The sequence below is a fragment of the Pan troglodytes genome, chromosome 6 (assembly GCF_028858775.2).
Source record: "Pan troglodytes isolate AG18354 chromosome 6, NHGRI_mPanTro3-v2.0_pri, whole genome shotgun sequence".
In the NCBI taxonomy this organism is placed as follows: Eukaryota; Metazoa; Chordata; class Mammalia; order Primates; family Hominidae; genus Pan; species Pan troglodytes.
In genome coordinates, this window is record NC_072404.2 from 7,628,649 (window position 1) to 7,649,297 (window position 20,649).

General features: G+C 49.7%; 1 protein-coding gene across 2 annotated transcripts in view; it reads left to right on the top strand.

Moving 5' to 3' along the window:
- Positions 1–20,649, top strand: part of ELFN1 (extracellular leucine rich repeat and fibronectin type III domain containing 1) — an 82,039-nt gene that overhangs the window by 8,665 nt on the left and 52,725 nt on the right. The window lies entirely within an intron of this gene.

Below are 20,649 nucleotides of genomic sequence, written 5' to 3' on the forward strand. Positions count from 1 at the left end.
GGGAGAGGGGCCATGACAGTGGACGGTGACCCCCCCTGCCCTCGACGTCTGCCCTAATGTCTTCCTCTGCCAGTTCCAGGACAGACTCGGGCAGCCACAGTGGGAGAGACTGGTGGAAGGGACAGGGCCTTGCCTCCCTGTGTGTTGTGCCCAGTGCCCCCACATGAGGCTGGGGTATATTGGAAAACTGCACTCTGGGCTTCTGAGGGAGGGATGGGGACAGAGGAGGCACAGCCGGGCGGGAAACATCCTTCGGCCCGGGCCAGCCCAGCCATCACCAGGTCCACTGTGTTTGCTAGAGCCCCCAATTCAATCTCTGAATTTTAAAGATAGGGACACTGAGGCCCAGACAGGGCAGTGGCCGCAAGCCACTGAGGCTTGCAGGCAGTGGTATCTGGGCTCAGCCCTGCTCCCATGCTGGGCTCCCCACACCTCATATCCGGCCTCAGCTGGGAGAGTGCCCCAGCCTTACCGACGGGGACCTGGCAGCCCACGGCGTGGAGGTGAACCAGCTTGTCTGGGAAGCCACATTCCACCCCTGTGCGCCCCCAGGCCCTCTGTGGCCCACTACCCCCTCTAGGACCCCACCCCACAGAAGCGCATCTCTCTGCCGTCCGCCCCCTCCAGTGGTAACTTCTGTCAGAGGGCTTGTCACAGAGTGCTGACCGCGCTGAGAGCTTCTCACCAGCGCTGGACATGTGGCCAGGTGGCGGCCGAGGGCTCGGGGGGGGGTCTGTCCACGTGACAGGTGCACACCCCGGCATTGCTGCCCTGACATTTGGAGGCTGTTGGGTTGGGTCCAGGCGGAATCCTTCCTGGGATGGAAACCCCGGGAGATGATTGACAGCCTGGAGGCTCCCCCGTGTTTACCGACAGATCCGAGTCTTATTTTCAGCAGGATCAAACTCAGGCACCTCTTAGTCATTAACTCCCTCTAGTTTAATAAACACAGATACAAACACAGCCAGCCATGTGCCCGCCCCACATGGATGAGAATCCCGCCCGGCTTCCTGGGGCCGAGGAGCGGGGTCTGGAAATGGGGGGGCCGTCGGGGGGCTCCCCAGACCCTCGGCCGGTACGCAGGAGGCCCTGCAGGGAGAGGGCTTTGCAGAGCACACAGTGAGGCGGCGCTGGCCCGGAGGGACGAGTCAAGGACAGCTGTGTGCCTTCACAGTCCCGCGCTGTCCAGACACAGCCCGAAGTAGTGGCTGGGAAGGTGTCCCGGAGATACCCACAGCACAGCTGCCCCGCCAGGGCTGCATGAAGGGGGGGCCAGCGCTTGGCTCCCTCACTGCCATCTCGACCTCCACGGCCTCCCTAGAAGCCCAAGGGGCTGGGGACCCTCAGGATGTGTCTCCTGGGCGTGGACTCTGGGCTGTGCTGTGGCTCCTGCCTGGCCCCCACACTGGTCAGAGTGCTGACCGAGGGAGGCTGCCTGGGAGGGGGACTGGGATGCTTCCCGGACATGTCTGGAAAGGTGGCAGCTGGTTCCTAGACCAGATCCCAAGGGAGATGGCATTAGCCAAGTGCCTACCTCTGCCTGAAGGGTGCTGGTAGTGGCTCTAGGGCACCCTGGAGAGGAACCCCCAGTCTGTTGTCTCCCTGCCTGAGGGGAGCCTGCACTGAGGCCTCTGCCCTCCTCACTAGCAGACTGCCCCTGTGTCTGTTTGCCCCGTGGAAGCTGTGGAAGGGCCCGGCGTCTGCCCTCTTCACCGAGGGACCACCCCTGCATCTATCTGTGCTGTGGAATGGTGGAAGGGCTTGGCTGCAGATCATGGGGTGGCCCGGGCTGGGGAGCCTCTGGTGTCCGGCGTGACCTAAGGTGGGTCCCTTCCCTTCCCGGAGCCTCGGCCTCCGCTCCGTCATGTGGGGACGGGGATGGATGGATGGCTGTGGGGAGTGTAAATGGCTGACACCAGTTCTGGAAAGGGCAGAGCCGCCACTGCTGGCAGAATCCCCCGCCCTTCTGATTTGCCCTGCATGGCCCTCAGACCTGCAGCCCTGGAACCTGGATGGGGCGCAGGTTCGGTCCCTGCGTCCCTCTGTGCCCTGCTGTGCAAAGAGACAGGGAAGGAGGATGCTGGGGAAGGGAGAGCAGGTGTAATGGCCCCGCAGCTGAGACACGCTTCGTGTGGGTGAAGGGCAAGGCCAGTGCAGCTGGCCGTGGGGGCTGAGAGGTGAGCAGGAGAGGCCCCAGGGTCCGGGCTGCTCCTGTGTCGGAGCTCTTGGGAAGAGTTGGATGGTACTCGGATTGCTTCGGGAAGTCTCTGGGGAGTTTGCAGCAGCTGAGAGACAAGGCTGGCTTTAAAGCATCCCTCTGATGTCGGCGGAGAAAGGGTTTTTAAGGGCACACGAGGGAATGAGCCACCCAGGGGACTGCCGACGTCTGAGAGCCATGAGGGTAGCCCGTACTGGGTGACGACGCTGGCAACGGAGAGACAGAGAGGATGTAACTTCTGTTTTGACAGTGCTTAGAAATTGGAGCTACATTCCTATAGAGAAAAATATTCTGTAAGGCAAAACCCATTTTCCTATTTATATTCATTAGGAAATTAGGGAGGCGGTCCTGTGGAGAGGAGGGTTGTGTGAAGCAAGTCCTGCTTCCCTTTGACAGCCATTAGCGTTTCAGAGCTGTGTTCTTGGGGAGATGAACCCCCTAGAATGGACTGGTATGAAACAGCGGGGTCATCTTGGCACAGAACCCCTCGGGGTGCCCACAGAAGTGGGGCTCAGGGCCCATTCCTCAGGTATCCGGCACCCTGGCTTCCTCCAGGAGACGGGATTCTCAGATCTTCATTTGCGTGTGGCTCTGGGTGCAGATGGGTGTCCAAGTGAATACGGGAGCAGGCACGCGTGTTCACGTGTGTGCGTGTAGATTACCACTTGTGTGAACAGAGGACTGTGCAGGGGTGTGTGTAGGTTCACGGGTGTGTGCATGTAGATTTGTGTCTGAATATAGGAGTGTGCACACACATGCATGAACTCACGTGTGTGTAGATTAGCGTCTGCGTGAATAGAGGAGTGTGCACACCCTCCTGGCCCCCCCACCCCTTTCCCCTCTCGGACACCACAGTGGGCAGCCGATGTGGGTTCATGAATGATCGTGGCTCTGATGTGAAATTCCTTCCGTCTGAGGGTTAGGTTCTGTAAAATGAATTTGTTGTCTGCTTTTTCTCTTTTTTTGCAAATTCAGTCGAGCGGATGGAGGCTCTGAGATGCAGGGAGCGTGTGGAGCTCCCACGGGTTCCTAGTGGGTCTGGGAGCGGCCGGCTCCCCTGTCCTTGGGGTAGGCAGGGAGGGACGTCAGGAAGAGAGTCAGGCCCCTGAGGTGTTTGCTGTCTGACAGACATCCGGGCTTATTTTTGTTCCTTCATTACATTGTCCCCACAGAGCAAGAGCATGCTACATCTGAGGGCTGTGAGTCCCCAGAGACAGCTTTTCAGAGAAACAACTCACCAGAAATCCAGTGTTCCCGCACCCGAATCCACACCAGTCAGGGACCAAGGGGACTTAGCTGAATGGGCAGCTCCCAGCCCTGGGCGCCTGTGCCCTCACCATGCACAGTGTGTGTGCCACCGTGCTCCCACACACACTGGGGAGGCATGCACAGGGGTGCACAGGCACAGGTGCACGCACACACACACCATGGGGTCCTGGAGTGCAGCCTGTGCCAACATGGTACTTCAGCTCCCATCCTGCCATGACCACCCAGGGCACCTGAGCCTCACACCCCATACCTGGGCTCAGAGCAGCTCTCCCGCCCCACCCTGCGGCCCTGCATGTCAGTTGTGGGTAAGGCCCACGCCACTGGGAATCTTCACACAGCCCGGAGGGAGGTGCTGTGTGCCCATTTCACAGACCAGAAGGCCGAGGCATGGAGTGGGGAAGTAACATGGTCCAGGCTCAGGGCTCACATGTGCCAGAACCCAGCATAGCCTGTCTCAGACACCCTTGGGCCCCCACCCCACATTTTACAGAAAGGTCTGTAAACAGCCTCAGCACCTCCCATGGTGCCCAGACTTCCCCCAAGCCTCCTCTGGCGTCCTCTTCCTGCACCCACCACCAGCCTCAGCCCTGCTGCCCTTGCCTGGCCCCAGCGGTCGTGGGTGTGGACCCTGAGCCTCGGCTCTCACTGTGCCCTCTGTCTGCCCACGTGGGTACCAGAGCATCCCCCATCTCTGCGACAGTCTTGGTGACTACCCGGCTTAGCGAGTGAGGGAATATTTGGCACAGCAGCGAAATTGGGAGTGTGGGGTGCGGGCATCGCGTGGACACGCTGTGAACTGGGATTTGGAGCACGGGTGATGCCAGAGTGGGTGATGTCAGGGGCTGGCCTGTGCTCCCAGGAGTGCTCACCCCGAGGAACTGGCCTTGGGTGGCAGAGGAGAGGAGAGGCCTGGGGACCCTGACCCTCATCTCCCATCACCTCCGCTGGGCTGCGTGACCCTGAGTTACACACTAATGATTATGTCCGTCTTGCAGGGATGTTGGCACCTACTCAGCTAGAGCCCACCCCCCACATACACACACATGCGTGTGCACACACGCACGTGCACACACACGCGCGCACACACATGCACACACACACAACTGCGCATCGCTCCCATTTGACAAAAGAGCAGCCAGGGCTCTGTACCCTGCCAGGGTCTAGCTGGTGACCAGGGCTGGGCGGGAGGGCCATAGCTACAGCCCAGGCCTGGGTCCATTGTGCTGGCATTATCACGGCTGCACAACCCCCTCCCTGCAGGAGGCTCTGGGACCTCCCCAAGCCTGGGGGTGCCTGGCCTGACCATCTGGGCCGTGGGCAGGGAACTCTGGGCCTGGGGCCAGGAGGACAGTCCCGGGGCCTGCTCTGGGGTCCCCTGCAGGTTGCTGGCTGAGGGAACCCACAGGAACGTTCCCTGGAGGTTCAGGCAGGAGGGGAAACTGAGGCCCAGGCTGCCGCCTCAGCCCCATCCCTACCGAGCTCTCCCGGGGAGGATGTGGGGAGGGGAACCGAGGGTTCCTGCAAGCCTCATGTTCGCACCTGTGCACTGGAGCTGCTAACTCCTGTCTGCTGGGGTGAGTCCCACCAAGCGGGGTGGCATTTGTGGGGCGTTGGCACAGCCTGGATGCCATGGTGCTCAGAATGAGGGTCCCTTCCCCCTGCCCGCTGGCCACACTCCAACATTGGCTCCCTCCTGTGACTCTGCCCCTGTCCTTGGCCATTGCGGGCGTGGTGTCCCCAGTCCTCTGAAAGCCCCATTGTGCAGGGTCACCTTTGCCTTGTCCTGTCCACCACAGGGCCCTGGCACCCAGATCACCATCCTCGAGGAAAGGAGAGGGCAGGGACAGAGATGGAACGGGGAGCAGAAGGGGGCGCGTGTGCCCCTGAGCGCACCTGTGTGCAGGTGCACAGTTCATTAAACATGACCATGAAGTCGGGACATGGGAGTTACGCATTAGAAGTGTTCATTCACTGATTCATTCATTCATTCACCTACCCAGTGGACATTCTCCGATGCTGGGCTCCGTGGTCTGGATACGAAAGCAAAGCAGGTGTTATCCTGGGAGTAGCCTGGGCTTGCCTTGGGCACTCTGGCTCATTCTGACCCGGTCCGTGGGCCCAGGGCAGTGCTGGAACACCCCTTGGAGGAGTGCCCAAGGCAGATCACGTAGGGGAACAAATTGTGCGTTTGATTTTTGGGAAGGTACCCCAAGGTCATGGGGAGATCCTCCTGTTTTGAGTGGAAACCAAGTGTGGCAGGATGGTCAAGACGCGGATGGTCTGGGGGCTGGTAAAGTCATTCTGGTTCTCACCACCCTCGGGACAAGAATCTGATCACCTGTGGGACGATGCTGAAAGGGGCAGCGGCTGTGCTGCGCTTGTTTTCCTTGTGTGAGCTTGCTTCATTTTTCTTCCTGAGCAGCTTTACAGAGGCATCCTGTGCACCGACACCGTCAGCGTGCCTTCCACTCTCCATCTGCAAGCCCATTGCAAGGGCACCAGGCAGTGGTTTTCATGCATTCATAGAGTTGCACAACCATAACTACATACCAGCTATAAAACATTTTCGTGCCCAACTGTAGTCAGCACCCCCTACCCCACCCCCAGGCACTGATCTGCACCCTGTCTCTGTGGATTTACAATTTTTTTTTTTTTTTTTTTTTTTTTTTTTGAGACTGAATCTCACTCTATCGCCTAGGCTGGAGTGCAGTGGTGCGTTCTCGGCTCACAGCAGCCTCCGCCTCCTGGATTCAAACGATTCTTCTGCCTCAGCCTCCTGAGTAGCTGGGATTACAGGCGCCCACCACCATGCCTGGATAGTTTTTGTATTTTTAGTAAAGACAGGGTTTCACCATGTTGACCAGGCTGGTCTCGAACTCCTGACCTCAGGTGATCCACACCCCTCAGCCTCCCAAAGTGCTAGGATTACAGGCGTGAGCCACTGCGCCCAGCCTGTGGATTTACATTTAATGGACATTTCACATCAATGGGATCCTGCATCCTGCAATATGCAGTCTTCTGTGGCTGGATTCTAACACTTAGTGTCATATTTTTGAGGTTCAATCATCTTATAGACTGTGTCAGTAGTTTTTGGTTTTTATTGCTGAATAGTATTCTGTTGTATTGCTAGACCGTTTTACTTATCCATTATCCAAAACACATGCAGAGCATGTGTGTCCAGCGTGGGGCCATTATGAATCATGCTGCTGTGAACATTCGTGCACAAACTGGGCAGCTTCCTGGAAGGAGAGTTCATCTGGTCAGTTCATATTGTAAAATTCTTTTTTTTCTTGAGATGGAGTCTCACTCTGTCACCCAGGCTGGAGTGCACTGGCTTAATCTTGGCTCACTGCAACCTCTGCCTCCGAGGCTCAAGTGATTCTCCTGCCTCAGCCTCCCGAGTAGCTGGGATTACAGGCACGCACCACCATGCCCAGCTGATTTTTGTATTTTTTAGTAGAGACTGGGTCTCGCCATGTTGGCCAGGTTGGTCTTGAACTCCTGACCTCAAGTGATCCACCCGCCTTGGCCTCCCAAAGTGCTGGGATTACAGGTGTGTGCCACTGTGCCCGGCCATATTTAAATTCTTAACAAGCTGCCAAACAGTTTTCCAAACTGGCCGGACCATGTTACATTCCCACCAGCAACACGTGAGGGTTCCAGCCCCTGCGTGTCTCTCACCACCTGCTATTGTCGGTCTTTTTATTACAGATCTTCAGGCGGATGTGTAATGGTGTCCCATGTGGTATAAATTTGCAGTTTCCGAATGACCGATGAAGTTGAACATCTTTTCATGTGCTCATTAGGCATTCATATTTCTTCTTTGATAAAATGTCTATTCAAATCTCTTGCCCATATTTAATGGATTTGTCTTATTATTGAGTTTCAAAATTATTCAGAATTATTGTGAGTTCTGTATATGTTCTGGATACAAGTCCTTTTTCAGAAATGTAATTTCTGATCTCTTATCCCACTCTGGAGCTTGTCTTTCATTTTCTTAATGGTATCTTTTTGGAGCACAGACATTTTTTAACTTATTATAAAGTCCAATTTATCATTTTTTTTCTTTTATGGAGCATGTTTTGGGTGTCATATTTAGGAATCGTTTGCCTAACCCAAGGTCACAAAGATTTCATCTGTTTTCTTCTAGGACGTTTATAGCCTTAGCTCTTGCACTTAGGCCTATTGTCCAATTTTAGCTAATGTCTGTATGGTGTGTGAGGGTCAGAGCTTGTTTTGCTGTATACATGTTTTTGAAAAAGACTATCTTTTCTGCACTACATCTTATTGGAATCATAAATGGAAAAGTTTATTTCTGGACTCTCAATTCTATTCCATTGAAGTATATGCCTATTTTTATTTTATTTTATTTTTTTTATTTTCAGAGACAGGGTCTTACTCTGTTGCCCAGGCTGGAGTGCAGTGGTATGATCACAGCTCACTGAAGCCTCGAATTTCTGGGCTCAAGTGATCTCCTCACCACAGCCTCCCAAGTGTTTGGGACTACAGGCGTGTGCCATCATGCCAGGATAAATTTTTTTTTTTTTTTTTTTTTTTTTTTGTAGAGACAAGGTTTTCTGTGTTACTGAGGCTGGTCTTGAACTCCTCTCCTCAAATGATCTTCCCATCTTGGCCTCTTGGAGCACTTTTATTTCTTTTTCTTGCCTTATTGCACTAACTGGAACTTTCAGAATAATCTTGAATAGCAGAGGTGCTTTGTTCTTGGCCTTAGAGGAAAAGCATTCAGTCTTTCACCATATGATGTTAGCTGTGGGGTTTCATAGATGGTCTTTATCAGGTTGAGAAGTTCTCTGCCATTTTTAGTTTTTTGAGAGTTTTTATGTGAATGGGTGTTGGATTTTGTCAAATTATTTTTCTGTATCTATTAAGGGGATCAAAATTAGTGATTTTCAGATGTTAAACCAACCTTGCATTCCTGGGGAAAATTCTACCTATATTTATATGTTGTTGGTTTTGGTTTGCTGATATTTTAAGGATTTTTGAATCTTCTGCTTATGAGGTATAAAGGTCTGTTATTTTCTGTGATGTTTTTGGTTTTGGTATCAGGGAAAATATTGCTCTCACAGAATAAGTGGAGAAGTTTTTCTCCTTTTTTTTTGAATGAGTTTGTGAAGTTTTGATATTATTTCTTTAAATATTTGACAAAACTTACCACTAAAGACATAGGGGCCTGGGCTTTTCTTCGTGGGAAGATTTCAAATTAATCAGTTTGTTTGTTTTTTAATTTGTTATGTCTTAGTTTAGTTTTTTTTGTTTTTGTTTTACTGGTTACAAGTCTGTTCAGATTTTCTATTCTCACTAAACCAGTTTTGATAATTTGTGTCTTTTTAGGAATTTGTTCACTTCATCTAAATTAGGTCTAATCTGTTGGTGTAAAGTTGTTCATAATATTCCTTTATATTTCCACATACATTTGAAAACACTGTGTGGTCTTTTGGGTGGAATGTTCTATAAATGTCAGTTAGGACAAGTTGGCGGTAATATTCAAGTCTTCTCTGTCCTTGCTGGTTTTCTGTCTAGTTGTTCTATCAGTTATTGAGAGGGAGTGGAGTATTGAAATCCCCAACCATTTTTGTTGATTTGTCTATTTCTCCTTTTAATTCTGCCAATTTTTGCTTCATGTATTTTGGGACTTTGTTGTTATGAGGATATTTATTTATAAGTGTTACATATTCCTGAGATACTGACATATTTATCATTATGAAACCTTCCTCTTTGTCTTTGACAATATTTCTTGTCTTAAAGTCTATTTTATCTGACATTAATTTACCTACTCCAGGTTGGGTGTGGTGGCTCATGCCTGTAATCCCAGCACTTTGGGAGGCCAAGGCAGGAGGATTGCTTGTGCCCAGGAGTTTGAGACCACCCTGGGAAGCATAGGGAGACCCTGTCTCTACAAAAAAAAATTTAAATTAGCTGGGCATGGTTGTGCACACCTGTAGTCCTAGCTGCTTGAGAGGCTGAGGAGGGAGGGTCACTTGAGTGTGGGAGGTTGAGGCTGCAGAAAGCTAAGATTACACCACTGTACTCCAGCCTGGGTGACAGAATGAGACCCTGTCTCCCCCCAAAAATTTTTTACCTACTCCAGTTCTGTTATGGTTAATATTTGCATGTATATATTTTTCTAGCTTTGTTATGGTTACTGTTTGCATGTATATCTTTTTCTATCCTTTTATTTTCAACATATTTGTATATTTGAACTAAAATGTACCCCTTCTAGACAGTATATATTCGGGTTGTTTCCACACTTTGAATATGTCATTCCACCACCTTCTTCCCCCCATAATTTTTGATGAGAAATCAGCCATTGATCATATTGCTGTCCAGTCTGACAATCTCTGCTTTTTATTTGGTCTGTTTAGTCCATTCACACTTAATGCAATTTTTTTATTTCTTATGGTTGCTGTTTTCTTCATTGTTTTCCATGTCTCATGTCTTTACCCATTCTTTTCTCCTGTGCTGCCTTCTTTTGAGCTAGGTAAATACTTTTCATGTGCCATTTTAATTCCTCTGTTAATTTTTAAACTAATTTTTAGAGTTATTTTCTTATTGGTTGCCCTAGGGACTACAGTATGCATACCAACTTATTACCATCTATTTTTCATTAATACTAACAATTATGGTAAAATATAGAAACTTTACTCCAACATAGCTCAATTTTCTTCTCCCTGTTTTGTACTATTATTATCATATATTTCATTAATATATGTTGACATATGTTATAACATATAACAATATAGTGTTAAAAATATTGCTTTATACAATCTTATGTTTTTAAAAGAAGTTAAGGGAAGGAAAGAGAAAGTAATACATTTATAGAGCTTTTTATATTCGTCTACGTATTTACCATTTCTGGTACTCTTCATTTCTTTCTGTGAATTTGAATTACCATCTGACATTTCCTTTCAGCCTAAAGGACTTCTCTTGGTATTTCTTCTAAATAAGCTGTACTAGCCCCAGATTCTTTCAGTTTCTCTTGATCTGTAATGTTTTTAGTTTGCCTTCATTCTTGGCTAACAAATTTTTTTTTGTTTTCATATTTTGAATATGCCATTCCACCACCTTCTTTCCTCCATAGTTTCTGATGAGAAATCAGTCATTTATCATACTGCTGTTACTCTGGACACTGTGAATCAATTTTCTCCTGCTCCTTTATTTGTCTTTCAACAGTTTGGCTATGATGTGTCCAGGTTTGGATTTTTCTTGTGTTCATCCTATTTGGTGTTTGTTGATCTTCTTGAATCTGTAGATTAATGCTTTTCATCAAATTTGGGAAATTTTCAGCTATTATTTCTTCAAATCTTATTCCTGTCTCTTTCTCTCTCTCCTGTTCTCTTGAGACTCCCATCACCACATATGCTAGTGCACTTGATGTCTCATGTATGTCAGAGGCACAGTTTATTTTTCTGTTCAGTTTTTTCTCTGTGTTCTTTAGATTGAATACTTCTATTGATTGATCTTCAAGCACACTAATTTTTTTTTGCCATCTTGCAAGCCCTCACGTAATGAATTTTTCATTTCCGCAGTCATACTTTTTAATTCTAAATTTTCCATTTTTTAAATAATTTCTGTCTCTTCATTGAGGTTTTGTGTTTGGAGTCACTATTATTATCCTTTTCTTCATTTCTTTACACATAGTTGTCTTTATTTCTTTGACTGCATTTATATTATATAATATATAAACCGTTGAAAGATTTATATTATATAATATATAAACTGTTGAAAGATAATATATAAACCATCTTTATGTCTTTGAATGTATTTATATTATATAATATATAAACCATTGAAAGATATTTATATTATAGTTTTTCTTTATCTTTCAACAGTTTATATAATATATATTAAAATATATATATTAAATTATATATATAATTATATTATACAAATATATAATATAAATATATATTTATATTATAAAAAGCTTTGAAGTCTTTGTTATATCTAACATCTGGGGACACTCAGTGACGGTTTCCATTGACTTTTTTTTTCTGAGTATGGGTCACCCTTTCCTGTTTCATTGGATGTCTTGTAAGTTTGTGTTGAAAACAAACACTTCAGGTAATATATTGCAGCAGTTCTGGATGCTGATTTGTATCCCCAAGAGTTGCTAGTATTGCTGGGTTTTGTTGTTGTTGTTGTTTGTGTAGTAATTGACCTGGACTGAAGCTGTGAAATTCATTTTCCCCTGATGTGTGAATGTGAGATCATTGTCTCTGTTAGTTTGTCCTTGTTCTTTTTTTTTTTTTTTTTTTTGAGATGGGATCTCACTCTGTTGCCCAGGCTGGAGTACAGTGGTGTGATCATAGCTCACTGCAGCCTGGAACTCCTGGGCTTGAGTTATACTCCCACCTCAGCCTCCTAAGTAGCAGGGACTACAGGTACATGTCACCATTCCTGGCTTTCTTCTCTTTTCTTAAATCCCTACTTGTTTTAATTCTGGCCTCCTAGATTACCTCTGTGTTTGCATAGCTCTGTGGTCAGTCAGTGATTGGTTTGGGGTTGTTTGCAAATACCTTGAGCCAGTCAGGCCTACACATGCTGCTGATAGATCTGCATGTGGGTCTGTAAGCACATCCAAAGATCGGGTAGTTTTCAGGCCTGACCTGGTTTCTACTTTTTTCCAGACCCTCTTTTGTCTCCTCTGCATATGCCTACAGGCTCTCAGCAGGCCAGAAATTTGTGAATTGCTTGGGCCCTCTCTGCTGTCCCCTGTGTATGTGTGCTACCCATCCACTGGGCACATGTGGAAGGCTTATCAGGTATCTCTATGACTGTCATATTTCATGCAACTCTCTGTCAGATTCCCAGCTAGTCTACTGGTGTATTGCTGCCCCAGTCAGGATCACAGCTTAAGCCTGGTAGAACCACTGGCTTTCCCCATTCACTTGCCACCGAGATTGCTGCTTCTTACTGACAGCACTTCTGCCAGATGAGAGTCTGTGCCTTCTGCTTCAAATAAAATCAGCCCCTGACAGCAAAGCTGCTAGTTTTTATGATTTGCCTTGCCCTGCCCTGCCCTGTGGGAATGACTGCATTAACTGAGTTGGGGGGAGGGGCGGGGGGAGATGGGAGAGCTTCAGGTAAGAACTCCACAGATTCCCCCTGTCTTAGCCTAAGTTAAGCAGTTTTTCATGAATGAAGGCCTTTGCTTAGTTTCAAGGATGTGGAAATGATTGTTTTTGAGAATTTGGACTAGCTTTATAGTTGTTTTTTGGAGAGAAGATTTGGTGACCTTTTCACTATTCTATGCCAGAATTCCCACCCTGTGGTATTTTTTTTTTTTAAACAAAACTTAAGAAAAGGTAGCATATGCAATTCCATGAAGTACTACAAAGTGAAATTTATGTAGGAACCATCTAGCTCAAGAAATAAAAATGATACTTGTATCTCAGAAGCCCCCCACCCCATCTCCTCCTGATCACTACCCTTCTCTCCTCCAGAGGAATCTCACAACTGCATAGGACTGTACAGTTGTCTCAAAATAGAAAATTTAATTCTAAGGAAATAAAATAATGCCATTGAAAATGGATGGTATATTTCAATAAAAGGGGTAAGATCAACTGGATTAGTATACCTGGAAAAAACTGAAACTTGATGCCTACCTCACACCATAGATTAAAAAATTAATTCTGGAAGAATTAAAGGTCTAAATGTTAAATCTAAAACAATCTTTTAAAAGCCTTTGATATTGTCAGTCCTTTTAAATTTTAGCATTACTAGTGAACATCTTTTCATAAGTTTATTGGCCATTTGGATATTTGTATGTCATTTTTTTGTGACCTATCTGTTTAAAAGTCATATTTGTCTTTTTTCTTTTATTTGTTTTTTTTTTTATAGAGACAGGGTCTTACTATGTTGCCCAGACTGGTGTCAGACTTCCTGCTCAAGTAATCCTCCCACCTCAGCATCCCACATAGCTGGGACTACAGGCACATGCCACCATGCCTGGCTAAGTTTTTTTTTTTTTTTTTTTTGTAGAGACAGAGTCTCCCTGTGTTGCCCAGATGGGTCTCAAATTCCTGGACTTAAGCGATTCTTCTACCTTGGTCTCCCAAAGTGCTGGGATTACAGGTGTGAGCCACTGCACCTGGCCCCATTTTTCTATTGAGTTGCATTCTTTATCTTATACGTTTGTAGGAATTCTTTATATATCTAGTAATTCTTAATTTTTTGATTACATATGTTGAAAATATCTTCTCTCATTCCATGGCTTGCCATTTCACTCTTTCAGTCATGTATTTTAATGAGAAGAAGTTCTTCATTTTAATGTTACTCAAGTTCTCCTCCATGGTTAGCACTTTCTGTTAGCTTATAAAGAAATCTTTTCTCACCTTAAGTTCTTGAAGATGCTCTTCTATGTAATCTTCTAGGAGCTTTATTGTTTTACACTTGACATTTAGACTTTTAATCCACCTGTAATTTTTTATCTATGGCGTGAGATGTAAGGATCAAGTGTCAGTTCTTCCTAGGTATACTAATCCAGTTGATTTTACCCCTTTTATTGAAAAATACCATCCATTTTCAATGACATTATTTTATTTCCTTAAAATTAAATTTTCTATTTTAAGACAATTGTACAGTCCCTTGCAATTGTGAGAATAATACAGAGAGATCTCATGTACCCTTTATCCAGTTCCCCCCAGTGGCAACATCTTACAAAACTATAGTACAGTGTCACAACCAGGATATTGACAGTGATACAGTCCAGATACAGAAAAGTCCCATCCCACAAATATTTCTCTTGTTACCCTTTTATAGCCACGCCCCCTTCCCTCACCCCATCCCATCTCTGACCTCTGGTCACTGCTAATCCATTCTCCATTTCTATAATTTTGTCTTTTCAAGTACAAATGCTCCTCAATTTATGATAGAGTTACATCCTGATAAACACATCATAAGTCAACAATATGTCAAAAATGCATTTAATACCCCAATAAACCCATTATAAAGTAAAAAAATTATAAATCAAAGCATCGTTAAGTCAGGGACTGTCAGTCTGCTGTGTAAATGGAATCACACAGTATGTAACATTTTGGGATTACATTTGTTTTCCCCCACAAGATTCCCTGGTGATTCATTCAAGTTGTGATGCTTATCAATAGTTTGTTCTTTTCTGTAATTGAGTAGTGACATTATTTCTTAACCTGGGCCTCTCTACTCAGCATACTGTATGTAGTGTGTATACATGTGTGCATGCTCACGCATGTGTGTGCTTCCGTGAGTGTGGAAATATAATTTCAGCATTGCACAGGCTTGTAGTCACCATTCCAGTCATCTAATGTGTCTGAGGGCTGAGAGCTCAGATGGATAAGTGAGGGGAACAAAAGATGAGGTGAGACGCTGAGAGGAACACAGATTCCCGGCTCAGTCCCCAAGCCACTGGTTGCTAAGGAACCATGAATACATTTCTGGGATTGCAGACTGACCCTGTTCCCCTGGGATCTGCAGAGGGCTCAGCTGGGCAGGCCTGGTTCCACCTTTGCTGGGGGCTGGGCCTGGTGCACTACAGACCCTTGAGATGCTGTGGAATTGGTGACAAGGGAAAAGCATATCCTGTCTCCTTATTTTTAATCATGTTGAATCTCCTAACAACATTTTCCATTTACAGCGCCTTGAGCCAGCCAACTTCCCTGGCATGGCCCAGTTTGAAGCCTTTGCAATCACGTGCCCATTACAGGTGGCGAGTGCTACACTGAGATGAGTGTCTTGCCCAGATTCACACCTTCCTGAAGCAGAGCCAATGGGGAGTCCTCTGGTTCTTTAGCTTTTGGTTGTCTCCATGAGACCTAGAGTGGTAACAGGAGCTCTTCCCCAAGCGGTCAGGGATCTGAGCCAATGCAGTCACAGAATGGGAACCCCTTGAGCCCTCTGGACACCTGGCCTCTAGAGAGGGCATTAGGTTAGGAATTGGGGATTGGGACTCTAGCCCTAGCACAGAACTGGCACATTGCCTTCTTGACATATGCATCATCAGATGGAGGGGTGGATGAATGTATACATGGATGGACTGATGGATGGGTGGATGGATGCATGGGTTGATGGATGGGCGGGTGGATGGATGAGCAAGTGGATGGATGGATGGATAGGTGAGTGGATGGATGGGTGGGTAAATGGATGAATGGATGAATAAGTGAATGGATGGATAGATGATGGGTGAATGGATGGAAGAAAGATGAATGGGTGGATGAGTAGGTGGGTGAGTGGGTAGGTGGATAGGTGGATGGATGGATGGGTGGATTGGTGGGTGGGTGGATGCTAGAAGGATATATGGATGATGGATGGATGGATGGGTGGGTGGGTGAATGGATGAATGGATAGGTGGGTGGATGGATGGATGAATGGATAAATGGATGGATGAAGGATGAATGGATGAATGGGTGGGTGGAGAGGTGGGTGGATGGGTGGATGCTAGAAGGATATATGGATGATGAATGGATGGATGGATGGGTGGGTGTGTGAATTGATGAATGGATAGGTGGGTGGGTGGATGGATGGATGGGTGGATGAATGGGTGAATGGATGGATGAAGGATGAGTGGGTGGAGAGGTGGATGGATGGATGAATTGGTGGGTAAGTGGGTGGATGCTAGAAGGATATATGGATGATGAATGGATGAATGGATGCCTGAATGAGGGAGGATGTAGATTAATGATGATGGAAGTAGATAATGAATGAGTGGATGATACATACAGAGACCTACAGGGACTGGAAAAAGACAATGTCAGTATGGACAGGAGCTTGGAAGAAATGGGAGTGTAGAAGTCCCCCAGGTAAAGAGGCTAATGTCACCAAATGGCAAATGGAGATAATGAGGCCCCCAGAAGTGGCTTGTCCAAGCCCAAGGAGTCAGAGAGTGACAGAGTTGGGACCCAAACTTGACCCTGCCTAAGTCCAGATCCAGGCTTCCCTCTCCGCTGCTTCACATCTGCAGACAGCAGGGTCTAAACCAGGAGCCAGGGGCCCCCGGGATGCCGACACTGATCCCAGCAGACAGGAGGTCTGTTTGCACCCTCGGAGATTGATGCAGGGAGTCTGGGAGTCAGGGCTCTGCGGTCTCCACCCAAGGCTGCCACCTTCTGCTCTGCAGCCTTGGGTGCTTACTCCTGGCAACAAGCATTGATTGAGCACCAGCTGTTTTTGGCGCTAAACGTTAGGCCCTGGGCTGGACCCTGAGATATTCGGTTGGGTAAGCGCTGTGGTCACTGATGTTAGGGGACTTATGGCCCTCCCTCAGCTTCCTCATCTGTAAAATGGGCAGGGGGTTAGAATCGACACCTCTGAAGGCTGTGTTAGGCTGGAATTCCCAGCTTCAGGGGCCCAGGCCCGACCCACTGCTCCCACAGCCCAGGCCTGACCCACTGCCAGCTCTGCATCCCACAAGCTGGCCACCGGGTAGGTCTCTGTTGGCATCAGTGGCCGGTGAGAGCCGAGGGCGTCATGGAGATCCATGTGAACCATGGCCTCCCTGTGCAGCTGTCTCAACCCCACACCTGGGACATTGCCAGGCTGTGTCTAAAGGCTGGGCCAGGGAGCCCAGGAAATGTTTAACTTTGAAAAATGGACCTTCACAGCTCATTAAGCCTCAGCGGCGCCTCGGGCGATGTGGGGAAGAAGGAGATGCCAGGGCATGAAATTGCTGAGGTATTTAAAGGCCGATTCTGCATTCCTGACCAGCAATGTCTGCCTGCCAAGGCCGGCAGTACCAGGCTCCAGGCTGGGCTGGCGCAGTGGTGCTCACGTGCCCAGGATGGCCACGATGGCTGGTGAGCGGGGGAGTGCCGGCACGAGGGACTCCTTTCATCTCTGAATGCCATGACCCTTCTGGCATCTGCTATTTCCTGCCTTCGTGACCTTCGACGAGACACTTTTTGCCGCGGGGCCTCAGTTTCTCCACTTTCACTGTGGTCTGTGTGCCAAGTAGCACTCCTATTTTTAGAAGCAGAAGCTGGTTGTAAACTGCACAGATCTGTCTGGCCTGCCCTGCCAAGGCCAGATTGCCAGAGGGTTCTGTGAGTACCGATCGTGGCTGCAGGGACGGGCTGGGCTGCGCTGTGGAGTCTGGGCTGAGGGCTGCTCCCTCTGGCCGTCTGGGTCCACTCGGGGCTCACGGCAGTGTAGGGCACACCTCTCTCCCAAGCCTGGGCCGGGAGGGGCTTGCAACAGGCAGAGTAGAGAGGAGTGGGGCCGGGAGCTTAGGGATCTTGAATTGGGGGTGCATCTGCATGGAGCTGGGGAAGAGACAGCCAAGAAAGATCGGGGCTGATCAGCAGAGGCAGGCAATACCGTGGCACTTGAAACATGGAAAATTGCCTTCGTCATGTACGCTAGATGCAGAGGCATAAACAGGGCATACCCGGGGCCAGCGGCCCACCTGCCGGCTGCACCTGCCCCTGGCTGGGTGGAGTGGGGAGGGAGGTTTTTGAGGCCCTCCTGGGGCTCCCTCCCCTCAACCTCACCAGCTCCCTGACTCTGCTGTGTGACCTAGGGTCAGTTACCTTACGTCTCTGAGCTTCTATTAATATTTCCTTCATCGGAAACTACGGACGTTTCTTTAATTCCTAGGTCTGAGGACTGTGGAATCAAAGGAGAGAAAGTGAAAGAACGCCCAGTGGGGGCCACATCAGCTTCCGCCTCTATGTACCCTGCAGGGAACGGCAGGGACCTCACAAGGCAGGCCTGGGCCTGCGCCACGCTCTGCCATGTGCTGGCCGGGCTGTTACTCTCTCAGCCTCAGTTTTGTTGTCTGTAAAATGGGCGCAGGTCAGCCTCTCCCTGTGAACAAGGCTGTGAGGATTCAGCCCCAGCTGGGCTGGCCCATCCTTCACCCTCCTTAAGGGGTGCAGGCCCCCAGGAAGTGACTGCCCATGCAGACCCCTAGTGACCAGATGCTGGGTTCCGCTGGGGTCCTGGTGGTGGGCAGTGCAGGCCCTGGAGATGTTCATGGCTGCGTGAACACCTTCAGAGTCCAGCAGACGTGGGGTTAGGAAGAGAGGATGTACTGACTGGGGAAGGGAACGCCCATCGGGGCAGACTCAGAAAGTGCCCGATTCCAAGAGTCTGGGCAGGCGTGGGCTTGGACTGCCCAGTGTGCCTGGACAGCCGTGTACACACACTGGTGTGCCTGAGTAGGTCTGTGCACATATGTGTACACATAGGTGACATGGGCTTAGACTGCCTGGTGCACCCAGACAGGTGCGTGCCGCAGGGACAGAGTATACGGTGTGTGGTGTGGGGCGTGACCCACTTCCTGGTGCAAGAACACATACTCGCCTGTGGATGTAGCCTTGCTGGGTGTGTGCACATCTGCAGAGGGGTCGGTGTACACCGCTGTGTGAACACCTCCGGCGGTGCCCAGTCCGTGTGAACACATGCAGGTGAGCACAGACACATGCGTGCATGCCCTCTGTGTGTCCACAGACAGCTGTGTGCGCCACACTCACCCTCCCGCTCGTCCCCATGGCAACCCCAGAGCTGGTGTCTGGGAGACCCTGATCAGTGCTGACAGACATGGGGTGCGGGACACGTGGGATGGGCCTCCCCAGGTACGGCTGGGCCACTCGGGGTTCCTGGGCAGAGGCTCCAGCAGGAGTGAGAGTGCTTCCTCCTCCCCAGTCCATGCCACCTCCTCCTGCGTGCCGGCAAGGTGGGCAGCACTTGGGAAGCCCCCGTCTGGCTGTGATTCCTGCAGGGCGATTGGAGCAATACAGCCCTGTCTGGCCTGTCCGTGCACCGATGCTTAGAGCTGAACAGCCCTCAGGGCCACAGACTCAGCAGGGAGCGCCCAGTCTGTGGTCCTGGTCTCACTTCCTAGAAAGAGAAACCGAGGCTTGAAGCAGCTCCAGCCAGGGGTCCCCAGCCAGCCCCGGCAGACCCAGGCCCCTCACACTCCACCATGCCCACCTCCATCTGGAAGGAGGCAGGGAGCCCCCAGGTCCCAGGCTTGGGAGGCCGGTGCCGGGCAGGGCTGGGGAATGCCATCACCTTAAACCCACGCTGGCCTCCCTGCGGGTGGTTTTCCTGCCTCCCTTTGCCATTTTGCTGGTTATCAAAGACCTTTGCTGCAAGACCCAGGCCGGCCCAGCCCAGCGCCTCCCATCCTCCTGTGAAGTCATCCGCTCAGTTGGCAGGGTTCCCATGGCAACGGCAGTGATGTCACAAAGAGCTGGAGGAGGATGGCTGGAGGGAGGAGTGGGGTGAGGCTCCGGGAGGGGATTCCTGGCTTCTCCCAGGCCTTCTAGAAAGATAGAGCTCTGGTCCATCAGTCACTCGATAGGCCGGAGCTTATGCCCCTAGAAGCAGATCCCAGGGGTACCCCCCACCTCCCTGAGACAGGAAACCATCTCCTTGAAGGAGTCAGCTCCCCCAGCACCCAGACGCCCACCTGCCCAGGTGCAGAGGCCCTTGCAGGAGCGAGGGTATGAGACAGGAGGCCCTGACACCAAGACGTCACTGTCACCATGCCTGGCCCGCACAGCGGTCCTTTGCCAAACTTAGACTGGCTCTGAGGGCTGCTGGCTGCACACCCCCCAGGGTGCATTCGAGACCACCTGTCAGCTGCCCTGCACTTGAGTTTCTTGATCTCCACTGCTATTAATAGTTTAATTCCAGAACCAAAGAAACTGTCTGTTCCACAGAAGTGGGGGACTCTGAGAGTCTCCCTGACCCTGGCTGCCAACAGCAGCCTGTGCCCAGCTGGGACAAATTCCAGCTCCCTGCCCTCCCTGTTGAGTGCTGCAGAGGGGCGTCGGGTGTCGTGCACATGTGCCCATCCCCCTCACTTTGAGTTACGCTGCAGACGGCTCCGGATGCACGTGGCTGTGCCAGGCAGCAGACGTGGCCGACAGGCACATGGTGGGACCTGCTCTGAGGCTGCAGAGCTCACGCGCAGCCCGCTGGGGCTGTGAGGGTTCTGTCCCTCCACCAGGAAAGCCACCAGGACCCTGCTCCTGCCTGAGAGCCCCAGGAAGTAGTAGCGTGCCAGGTGCATGGCCGGCCTCCCAGCCCTTCCCAGCACCAGCTGCGTCCTCCTCCTCCAGGGCTGCAGCTCAGGGCTCAGGTGTCCGCGTCGAGGGCACTCCCTAAAGGGCAAGAGCAGGACCATTGGCACAAGCCTGGGTGAGTCTCGCTGGGAGGCAGGA